Source organism: Pipistrellus kuhlii, unplaced genomic scaffold (assembly GCF_014108245.1).
Source record: "Pipistrellus kuhlii isolate mPipKuh1 unplaced genomic scaffold, mPipKuh1.p scaffold_m20_p_3, whole genome shotgun sequence".
NCBI classification, from domain to species: domain Eukaryota; kingdom Metazoa; phylum Chordata; class Mammalia; order Chiroptera; family Vespertilionidae; genus Pipistrellus; species Pipistrellus kuhlii.
The window spans coordinates 97,820,592-97,832,640 of record NW_023425529.1 but is presented as its reverse complement, the minus strand read 5'-3'; the positions used below and the strand labels follow the sequence as shown (position 1 = coordinate 97,832,640).

Sequence of the window (12,049 nt, the reverse complement as noted above, 5' to 3'; positions counted from 1 at the left end):
TGAAGAATAAAAGAGGACATCTGTAATACCTTCAACAGTAAAGATAAAACAGCAATAGAAACCTGACTATACATGACTATAATTCACTTCTAGTAAAGCATCATCAAAGAATAATTTAAAAATAATTGTATATTTAAATATATTTGTATTTCATATTGAATATTTTCCATTATTCTTAGTGTGTAACATGGGCTTATTTAAGAGCATATTATGCTTGATAAGATGTTCTCAATTAAATGATTAGATAAATATTATAACTAGAAAATACTGTGCCATATTCAAGCACAGTGATTTTGTAACTGGACAGCCAGAGTCCAGGCTGCCTGTCGCTACTTCAGCCAATTAAACAGAGACAGGGTTGAATCATATATGAGAAATTATTCCAATAATGGTTACAGTATGGGAGAACAGCAGGTAATCCACAAAAATCTACTCTTCAATCCACCATAAGCAAGCTGCTTATATTGGGTAGAAGAACAAAGATTATCTGGGGAAGCAGGAATTACAGACATGGAAAAGTAGGCACGGGATAATCATTACAGGTTACAAGTCATGCAGGCATGGAAAAGGGGAGGGGAGTTGCAAGAAGGCAGGCACCTCTGGGCACTCTGGGACCAGCATATAGGTATTAGGGGCTGGGGGTTGAAAAGAGCAGGTGCCTCTCAGACTAGATTTTTTCAGCCACAAGATTGTAAATATTTTCATAATGACAGACAGTTCTTGGGAAGGAGAATGAACTGAATTCCAAAGTTAGCTCCTATCTCTAGGGATGTATAATACCCAGATAGTTTAGAATGTGCTTTCTTTAATCAGAACAAAACAATCATGGTTTACAGAGCATGATTAACATTTCTTATTTTATTTCTTATAACTAATAACTAGTTCCTAAAATTATGCTTATACCCCTAACATTCCCTACTGTTTTGTTTTGTTTTTATCATATACCTAAGAGTAACATGCTAATTGACCATACCTTCGTGACACCCAGAGCCAATCAGTAGTGAGTATGCAAATTAACCCAACAAAAAATGTTGGGTTAATTTGCATATGCAGGTGCCTAGCACAGGGCAGGATGCAGGTGTTCTGTACCACCCCAGCCAGTCTGGGCCACTGGGCAGTGTGGGAAGGCAGAAAGGTGGCTCTGAGCCAAAGCAGAAAGATTGCTCTGGCCAGAGCAAAGGCAGTGCTGGCAGCCAGGAGAACAAAGGCTCATTCTTGCATGAATCTTCATTCATGCATCAGGCCACTAGTCTTATATATATGAGATTAAGTTTAGATTAAAAATATCATCCTGCTGGGCTAAATTTGCTTTTGCCTTGAAAGCAGTTCCCAGGGATAGAATACAGCAAATGTACAATCTTGAATATGGTTTCTCTAATTTGATGAATGTTGTTTTCTATCAACTGAGAATTGTCAGATAGATTAAAACAGAACATTTCTTTCAATTCCTCACAACTGTGTTTATGCCACAGCAACAAATAATCTATTTCTGCCTAATTCTCTAGAACTGCTCCCTGACATTTCTCAGCTTTTAATGTATTCCTTGAATAACCCTGGAAGTGGCATTTGGGTGGGGCTTTTACCATGCTATAAGCCAACCAGGCCACTTCTATATTAAGGGAGCCTACCATTACCAACATACAAAAAAATGTTTAAAGCAATATATTCAACAGGACTCCACAGATGGAGATCATTGTTGCAGTCTGGTACTATGGCCATGAGAAGGTCTTTTGTTTGGGACCCTGGGTTGTCTCTGAGACATAAGGACAGTCAGTCATCCTAAGGAACAGGTGTTATTAGCAGGGATATATGAATAGTTATACCACATATCAGAAACCAACCAGCTGGTAGTTTAGTATGTCCATTATTATAAAGGATGGTATAATTATCAGAACAATTCATATTGTAGTTATTAGATACTAAAAGACAATAAGCACTTCCAGTAAAATGTCTGACATTTGCCTCAGGTAAACTGTGGTAACCTTTAAAAAAAATCCCTGCATCTTTTTCCCAAACAATGGGTCACAACCAATAAAAGTCCAAGTATATGACTTTCCTCCCAAAATGAATAGAATGAGTATAATTCGCCAGGACCGGTTTGGCTCAGTGGATAGAGTGTCGGCCTGCGGACTGAAAGGTCCCGGGTTTGATTCCGGGCAAGGGCATATACCTTAGTTGCGGGCACATCCCCAGTAGGGGGTATGCAAGAGGCAGCTGATCGATGATTCTCTCTTATCGATGTTTCTAACTCTCTATCCCTCTCTCTTTCTCTCTGTGAAAAATCAATAAAATTTATTTTTTTAAAAATGAGTATAATTCAATACATTAGCAATAGGTGTCCCAACTCCTTCTAGGCAAAATGTCAAGTTCCATTCCACATAGGTTCTTCAATTGCCAGCTTCAGAGCAGTTGGAGAAGTGAGACACATGTCTCAGGGTCCCATCAATTTCTGTCCCAGTTGGCCTATTGTCTTTTCTCTGCTGATGTCTGTCTGACTGCCACATCCCTGTCAAGGATCCTGCTCTGAATTATTTTAGAGAAAAGAGGTACATGGTTTCTTCTGTAGCTGCTTCAAGCTGAAAAGGTATGAAGTTTTCTTTCAGAGCCAAGAGATCCTTCCTCTCTGTCAGAGGGACAATGAAGCCTGGTCATGAAAAGAGGTGGCAATGGTGTTCAGAGGTGGTATTCCTTGAGTACAAATAGGGCTTGTAACCTGGTGGAGAAAAACTTTGTTATAATTTTTTTGTATTATTGGGATAAAAGCTAGAGATAAATTCAGGATCCAGTTCAATTCATAGGTAAAACGTAAAGCTTTGAGTCTAATATTCACAATTGTATCTTATATAATCTACTGAAACAGAATTACTTCCCTAAAATCACCCTCATCTTTATTAAGGATCCAAATTAAGACCAATTGACTTATTGTATTAAATCTAGATTTAATTTGGCCCAATCACTTACATGAACACAATAAGAATAGCAATTGATCATATAGGCCTTTAAAGTTTTTTCTTTGCTGGAGTTTCATGATTGAGCTTTAATTAGCCCCTCAGGGCAAAAGTGAGCCACTTAGGTTCTATCAGGTTTTCCTGCAGTACCTGCAGACTTGGGTGAATTTCCTTATATTCTTGAGGTTCCCAATATGCCTTGCCATCTCTCAGGAAAGCAACCTTTATTTCTTACCTGAAAAAACTGACATAAACCACTGACCAAGGAAGCTACCAGGCTATTTCTCCAAGGCTCACTTATTGGCTTCAAAGTCAGTCTTCATTCCTTAAAACTTTCTGGTGACATCCAGAGTCCAGGCATTTCTCTTTCAGACATGACATTCCATTCAAAGTCTTGGTTCATAAAACGACAGTTGGAAACATGTCTTATAGAATTCATTCAATGAAGTATTTTGCCATGACTCACTTAGTAAGAACTGCCAAATTCTGGAGAGATAAGGTAGGGAGAAAAATACATAATTTACCAAATTGATTTAAGAAAAGAAGAAAGTTTCCTAATGTCTGAAAAAACAAAAAAAGATTAAAAATCAGCAATATTTTCCACAAAAGTTACAAAAATTATATAATTCTTTTCACATCATTCAGTCCCACAATCATTTTTTTCCCCTGTGTTTTTTTTTTTTTTTCTGCCAATACTTCTATAAATCTATATACTCTATAGAGTTACAATAATTTTCATCCAATTCGAAGGGGATGATCTGAAAATGTCAGAGTCCTTTCCATGGATCCCTCAGAAGATGTAACATTTTCCCAAATACATTATAGCAAAAACAGTGACTGTCTCTAAATGACAAAAAGAAATTTTAAATGACACAATATTCCAACATGGCTGGCTTGGCTCAGTGGTTGAGTGTCGACCTGTGAACCAGGAGATTGTGGTTCAATTCCCAGTCAGGGTGTATGCCCAGGTTGTGGGCTTGATCCCCAGTGTGAGGGCATGCAGGAGGAAGCCAATTAATGATTCTCTCTCATCCTTGATATCTCTATCTCTCTCTCTCTCTCTCTCTCTCTCTCTCTCTCTCTCTCTCTTTTTCCTCGATGAAATCAATAAAAATATAAATCTTTAAAAAGGATAAATAAATAAATAAAATGACACAATATTCTAGAATAACAATAAAGTTATAAATGAAATTATATCAGAGTTATTATTTCTTTATTTGACAGTTTCCCATGTACCGTAAGCAGAAAATATTCCTTCTTAAGATGAGAAAACAAATCCTTAAGGCACTCCAAGGCCAATTGGAATGACCTAAAGCCAAATCTAGGTTAAGAAAAGTATCTTAAAATTCAAACCCTGGGAAGGTTGTCAAACTTATTTTACCAAAAAGTTATATATCATCCTTATTATTATTATGAAACAGTATTAAATTATTCAGTGATAAAAAGTATTAAACACAACCATAAGCTAGAAAAACTTCAGTTCCTACAATTAAGAAGGTCAGCTTTTTAAGCAATCTTGTACCTGATTAACCCTATATAATATAGAGGTAATATGCAAATTGACCATCACACCCTTACAAGATGGCTGCCTATGACCAGGCCAACAGGGGTGTTAATGAGGGATGACCAAATGACTGAATAAGAAGACTGTGTGGGGCCACCAGACTAGCAGGGGGCGGCAGTTGGGGGAAACCAGGCCAGCAGGGGTGAAGTTAGGGGTGACCAATTAGGGGTGATCAGGCAGACAAGTGAGCAATTAGGAGCCAGTGGTCCAGGATTGTGAGAGGAATGTGCAATGCCAGGTTAGGCCTGATAAACTAGCAGTCAGACATCCCTCAAGGGGTCCCAGATTGGAGAGGGTGTAGAGTGGGCTGAAGGGACCACCCCCCCATGCATGAATTTTATGCACCGGGCCTCTAGTATAACACAATATACAGTGGTGCCTCACATAAAGAACGCCTCGCACAGCGAACGCTGCACACAACAAACTTCATTTCATGATTCATACAACGAACTTCGTTTCACACAACGAAGTCGCCCGAGCTTCCACGACCGCTTTGCCCGAGCTTCCATGACTGCTTTGCCCGAGCTTCCACGATCGCTGCCGATGTATTGCATCCTTCCGCGCAGGCACTGCAGGCAGTCGTTAGTCACTGCGCTTAACTTAAGCATGTATCGCGGCAATCGTTCTTCATTACGAATTAAATCACGCACGTATCACGGCAGTCGTCCTTTTAAGTTAAACTCAATATTTTTTTTATATCATGGCTTCTAAAAAAAGCAGGAAGGTGATTTCTGTTGAAATGAAACAGGAAATATGTATTTTTTTAAACATGCATTGTTATGGGAAAACACGTTTCACATAACGAACTTTTCGCATAACAAACTTGCTCCTGGAACGAATTAAGTTCGTTGTGTGAGGCACCACTGTATAACCATTTACATAATTTATAGAACTTTTGCTTTTTGGGCACAAAACAGGAAAGGCTTTTTCTTTTTTACCTTTTAGCGGAAAAGAGTAAGAAAATTCTGTAGTAGCTTACTTTAGACTCATTTATGACATTAAATTTATTATTCAGATTATCTATAATTTCCTTTTAGTATTTTTCTTCACAACCCTACCATAACTTTCACAGACCTTTCTACAACTTTCACAAACCTTCTTATGCATTCAGAAATAACCAGCTTTAAAACTCTTTTTTTTTCTTCAAAATATATCACCATGCCTCATTCTTTCTGTTACCAAAACCATATAATTTCTTTCCAATTGGTTAGAATTCTTAATTCTCAGAAACCTTAATTTTTAGGTGATCACTGAAAAGTAAATCTAAAGCATTCTTTAGATTGGCAAATATATTTACACTTTTGACAGAGATATTTCTATTATAAAACATTCACTAACAGTTTCAAGTATATTTTCTAGGTTTTCTGTAATAAGAGGTCAAAAGTAGATAAACTCAGATTAATTAATATTTCAGTATCCTGTTATTTCAAAATACCCAGCTATTTAATAATTTCTACTATCTAAACAAACAGAACCAAAGTTTTAAGTTACCAAATACTTTACTATTTTTTTCTTTACAAAGTGAGAGTGGCCCCCTTCCTTGAGAGCACTTCTTGCAGTTCAGGCCCTTCAAGGAGAAAAGCTTGGGGAATTTAGAAGTTTTATTTCCCATAATTTTCTTTCTGAGTAGACTGCAACAACATGAAATCTTACACATAAAAATAGATCTTATCCTATTTCAAAATAGAAACAAAAACAACTCCTAAAGTAAACAGATGAATATGCCCAATAGGAGAGACTGGGACATTATAGCTTTGGAATATTATCACACTAATCCAGCACAGCAAATAACCTTTTGTTCTGATTGGTGCAAGCCTGAACAGCAGATGCAAATGAGTCCCAGTGTTCATAAAACAACAAAGAGTAAACTAAGCCCCCAAAAGATAAGAAAGCAAACACAGAACATCCTTAACCAAAGTTACATTACAGGCAGACAAACTTCTCACTAGCAAAGCATTTGAATTGGCTGATGTCTTGAGAAGGAGAGCAGGAAGCGTCCCCGATATTAAGAATTATCAGCATCTGCTGGGAAGTTACTGTAATCCATGACATGGGTTCAGCCTGCCACAAGCAGCTGGGGCTCCCAGAAAAGTGGGATAGGCCCAACTTTTACCTTTAAACAAATAAACCAAACAACAAAGAGTCACAAAATAACAATCAACAGAGACACTCTGCACCATATTTACAGGCACACACAATACCCAGACAAGAGCTTCACAGCATGCTTCTTGTCTGTCTAGCCACAGAAACTTCAGAAGGCCCTGCATTAAAATAGCAACAACAAAACAAAACATTGAAGCAGAGCAATGTCTCTAGTCCCAGAATGGATCAGACTAAGGGCTGGAATACCAGGCAAAGACTACTAGAGGTCTCTTGCTACCAGGTCCTGGTCAGCTTCACCCAGTAAATGCATGCCTTAAAACCAGATGAGAGGCAGCAAATGCTTCTGTGCCAAACAAACATGATTGATTCTTCTGTAATACTGAAATGCTTGATTCAAATTACATCTTACGTGAGATGATGGAGATTGCTGAGGCTGGGGCTAGGACTCTAAACTGGACCATTCCTGGCAGTGCTGCAAATAAAAGTCCAGACCTCAGCCCCAGGAACCCCCAGTCCAGGCAGCAAGTGGGATCGCCAATGTTCACCCTAGAGGAGTTGCTCACTTATATGCCACCAGAGTCGCCAGACTATGTAATCTGACAACCAAGGGTTCTGGGCTTCCTGTCACTATTTCAGCCAATAAGCAGAAACAGGGTTGTATCATATATGAGTGTTTATTCCAATAATGCTAGCAGTATGGAAGAGCAGCAGGTCATCCACAAAAAATTTGCTCTGCACCCAACCATAAGCCAGCTGCTTTTTTTTAATTTTAATTTTATTTTTTATTGATTTTTTTTTTTTACAGAGAGGAAGGGAGAGGGATAGAGAGCTAGAAACATCAATGAGAGAGAAACATCGACCAGCTGCCCCCTGCACCCCGCCCCCCCACCACCGAGGATGTGCCTGCAACCAACGTACATGCCCTTGACCGGAATCGAACCTGACTACAGACTGATGCTCCACCGCTGAGCCAAATTGGTTTCTGCAAGCCAGCTGCTTTATAATGAGTAAAAGGACAACGATTACATGGGGAAGTAGGAATTATGGGTATGGGAAAGTAGACATGGGATAATCATTACAGGTTACAAGTCATGCGAGCTCAGGGTGGGCAAGGGTCGCAAGTGGGTGGGCACCTCTGGGCACTCTGGGACCAGATTACAGGTAATAGGAGTTGGAGGTTGTAAAGAGCAGGTACCTCGCAGACTAGATTGTTTCAGCCATGAGGTTGTGAATCTTTCCATAATAATAGGCAATTCTTGGGAAGGAGGATGGACTACATTCTGATGTTAGCTCCAATGGACCAGGGAGTATAACTCCCGTCCAGGTTAGAATATGTTTTCTCTAATTAGAACAAAACATTCATGGTTAACAGAGCACGATTAATGTTAATTATTTTATTTCTTATAACTAATAGCTAGGAGAATATTATGTTTCTTCCTCTAACAATTTCAGAATACGTTTAATTGTCCAACATTTTGCTTTTACTCTCAATCATATTAAATGACAAGAAGTTGTGTTTGTAAAAAAAAACATCAGGACTGCTCAGAACCATGTTTCTCTTATACTGGAAAAGTGTACTTCCTTTGAAAAATGTTACTGGGAAGCAGAATGTGCTTTCTTTAATCAGAATAAAACATCCTGGTTAACAGAACATGATTAATATTATTCATAATTACAGCTGGTCCCCAATAATCTATTTCTGCCCTGGACACACAGAAAGATAATTAAAGATTATCTGTGATGTCAAACCATTTCTTTTCTTTATCCATGTTAATTTTACTAACCCTTGGATATCTTTATACTTTGGGAATTTATGACAAACTAAATAAATATTGTGAATCATGTCTCTTCTTCAGCCTTATCCCACTCTCAATCTTGCCTCTTCTCTACCAAGCTATGGTTTTGGGCAAGCACCAGCCTAATCAAACTCAATGAATATGTTTACTCTTTATCTAGACTCTATTTCCAGAATGAGGTTATATTATTTTGTTTTGCATTGTCATAATTGAGTTTTATATATTTATATTTTAGATGAAAAGGAATAGTACATATTATTTGGAAGAAAAAATATAAGATAAATGAAAGCCAAATTATGAAGATTCTAATATTAACAGGAGTTAAATGAGAATAAAAAAGTAATTGCTGTTGCTCTGAATTACTTTCAGTTTGGATAATCTTTCTGATAGTTATTTGTATAAACATGAAGACAAGGGGATATACACATATTCATTAATATTAATATTAATATGAGCACCTCTCATATGTTTCTCGATGTTTCTCTCTCATAAATATTTTATATTCATTCTCTCCCATATAAAATAAAAAGGTGGAAGTCACTTTGTATAACCAAGATATGGCTTAAAATATCAAATCACGCTTCAAAGGGACTTTAGAAATCATTTAACTCAACAATTTCCTTTAAAAGAGAACTTATTTATCTTGTTCAGCATTTCATGATCCCTTGTGAGAGAGCTGGGGGGAAAAATGGGTTATTGTTCCCAGTCTAATGTGCTTTTCACTGCCTTTCCTTGTTTCCCTGAAAAGTCTGATGAGCATGCAACAATACCTTCCATTGTGTATTTATCTTTTAAGTTTTATCAACAGGTCTTACAGATCCTATCATTGCTTTCAGTTTCCTCTTAGAATCCTGTATCTCAATGTTCTCATTTAATAAGATGGCATGCCTTCTGCTCTCATCCTAAATTGCTTATATTTAAGCCACAGTTTTGAAACAGAAAATTGAAACTAAACCCCAGGTAGAGTTTATGCATTTTTTGAGTCAATTTTCTCTAACCTTCCTAACTTATTGACTCTTGTCAGCTAGAAGATGCTCATTCTCTTCCCTGCCCTTCAGGGTTACCACCATTGATCCTCTCTAGATTCCATCACTGGTGATTTTATCTTGCTATTTATGACCACTGAGTAACAATGGTAAGATGTGTACACATATAATACCTTAATAAAAAATCAGGGGGAAAATGAAACAAACAACAAAATAAAAAATAAAGAATTAAATAACTCTTTAAAAAAACACAAAAAACTTTGGACTTATTAGGGTCACTGAAGGAGTAACGCACAAGGCTGAAAGTGGTAAAGAGTTATACATTTATTAGGTCATCTGGTAACCAGATGGGCTGAACCCCCAAATAGTACCAGCAGCCAGGGACAAGGAGTCAGAGATTTTATTTTAATTTTTATTTTGTTACTAGGGGTCCAGTGCACAAAATTTGTGCACTGGGATGGGGGGGTGTCCCTCAGCCCAGCCTGCCCCCTCTCATAGACTGGGAGCCCTCTATGGGGAGCAGGCCTAAGCCGCAGTCTGGCCTCCCTCTGTGGGAAGTGACTGAGCTGATCAGAGGAAGGCACCAGCCCCATCACCCCACTGCTGCAGCCACTGCCAGTCACCGCAGCCAACAAGGTATTTTCATCAACGGACTCCAGTCCCTTCACCACAAAAAAACCCCACAACTTTCTTTAGGTGTTTTCAAAGTGTATCTTTCATAGGATATGACATTTATTTTTCTCTCTTTTTTTTTTCTTTTTCTTTTTTATTTTTATTCTCACCCGAGGATATGTTTCCACTGATTTTTAGAGTGTGGAAGAGAGAGGGAAAGACAGAGAGAAACATCAATGTGAGAGGGACACTTTGATTGGTTGCCTCCTATATAAGCCCCAACCTGGGCAATGACTAGGGAGGAGCTTGTAACCTAGGTTACAAGCTCCTCCCTCCCCCCCAACTCTGCTTAAGCCTCCACTGGGCTTAGGCAGGGTCCCCAGATCTGCTCAAGCCTCTGCTTTGGCAGAGCCCACCAGTTCTGCTCTGGCCCTGTTCAAGCCTGTTCACCTTTAAATGCCCTCCCCTGCAGGTCTGGTCACCCCAATTGCCCTCCCCTACTGTCTATATTGTGACCACATGGGGGCAGTCATCTTGTGCGAGGGCGTGATGATCAATTTGCATATTACTTTTTTATTATATAGGACTAGAGGCCTGGTGAACAAAATTTGTGCACAAGGGGAGGGTGTCCTTCAGCCCAGCCTGCACCCTCTCTAATCTGGGACCCCTTGAGGGATATCTGATTCTTTAGGCTTTATGCAGGTGTGATTGGGCCTAAATGAGCAGTCAGACATCCCTCTCACAATTCAGGACTGCTCCCTCCCAACTGTTTGCCTGCCTACCTTCCTGATTGCCCCTAACTGCTTCTGCCTGACAGCCTAATGACACCCTAATCACTCCCCTGCCAGCCTGACTGATACCTAACTGCTCCCCTGACAGCCTGTTTGCCCCTAACTACCCTCTCCTGTGGGCCTGGTCACCCCTAACTGTGCTCCCCTTCAGGCCTGCATCTTCCCCGACTGCCCTTTCCTGCATCCTGTTCACCCCTAACTTCCCTTCTCTGCCAGCCTGGTCACCTCTAACTACCCTCCCATGCAGGCTTGATTGCCCCCAACTGCCCTCCCTTGCAGGCCTGGTCCCTCCCAACTGCCCTTCCCTGCTGGCCATTTGTGTCCACATGGGGACAGAATCTTTGACCACATGACAGCAGTCATCTTATGTGTTGGAGTGATGGTCAATCTGCATATTATTCTTTTATTAGATAGGATAGACGCTTAGTGCATGGATGGGGACCAGCTGGTTTGCCCTGAAGGGTTTTCTGGATCAGGGTAGGGGTTCCCTTGGGGCATGGAGCAGCCTGGGCTAGAGGCCTGTGGTGGTTTGCAGGCTGGCCATGCCCCCCGGCAATCCAAGTGGAGGCCCAGGTATCTGGGATTTATTTATCTTCTATTATTGATACTTTGTAGCCTTCAGTGGAGGCCAGGACAGCCAGGGCAGGGTGGGAAGCTTGGCTTCCTCCATCGTTGGGAGAACCCAAGCCTCCCTCCTGCTCTCTCTGTGGCCTCAGCCATCTTGGTTGAGTTAATTTGCATACTCACTCTTTATTGTCTGGTTGGTGTGGCTTGTGGGTATAAGAGGTATGGTCAATTTGCATATTACTCTTTTCTTAGATAGGATTATTTTATTGACTACTTCCCTATTCTATAATCTATATCTCTGTGAACATTCTGCAACAAACAATTTTTACTGCTCAATCCCTTTACCTTTTTCACCCAGCCCCTAATATCTCTCCCCTCTAACAAGTATAAGTCTGTTCTATAATATGTATGTATGAATCTATTTTTTATTTTATTTGTTGGTTTATTTTGTTAATTAGATTCCAAATATAAATGAAATCATATGGCACTTACCTTTCTCTGTATGCTTAATTTCACTAAGCATAATAACCTCTAGATCCATTTATGCTATTGCAAAGGATAAGATTTCATCTTTTTTATGTTCCAATCGTATTCTATTGTGTAAATGTACCACAGCATTTTATCCACTCATCTATTGAGGGGCACTCGGGTTCTTCCATATCTTGGCTATTCTAAATAATGA

The 12,049-nt window shown here is 39.4% G+C and overlaps 1 protein-coding gene across 1 annotated transcript in view; it reads left to right on the top strand.

Moving 5' to 3' along the window:
* Positions 1-12,049, top strand: part of TRPC4 (transient receptor potential cation channel subfamily C member 4) — a 319,844-nt gene that overhangs the window by 270,910 nt on the left and 36,885 nt on the right. The gene's annotated exons all lie outside the window — the stretch shown is intronic.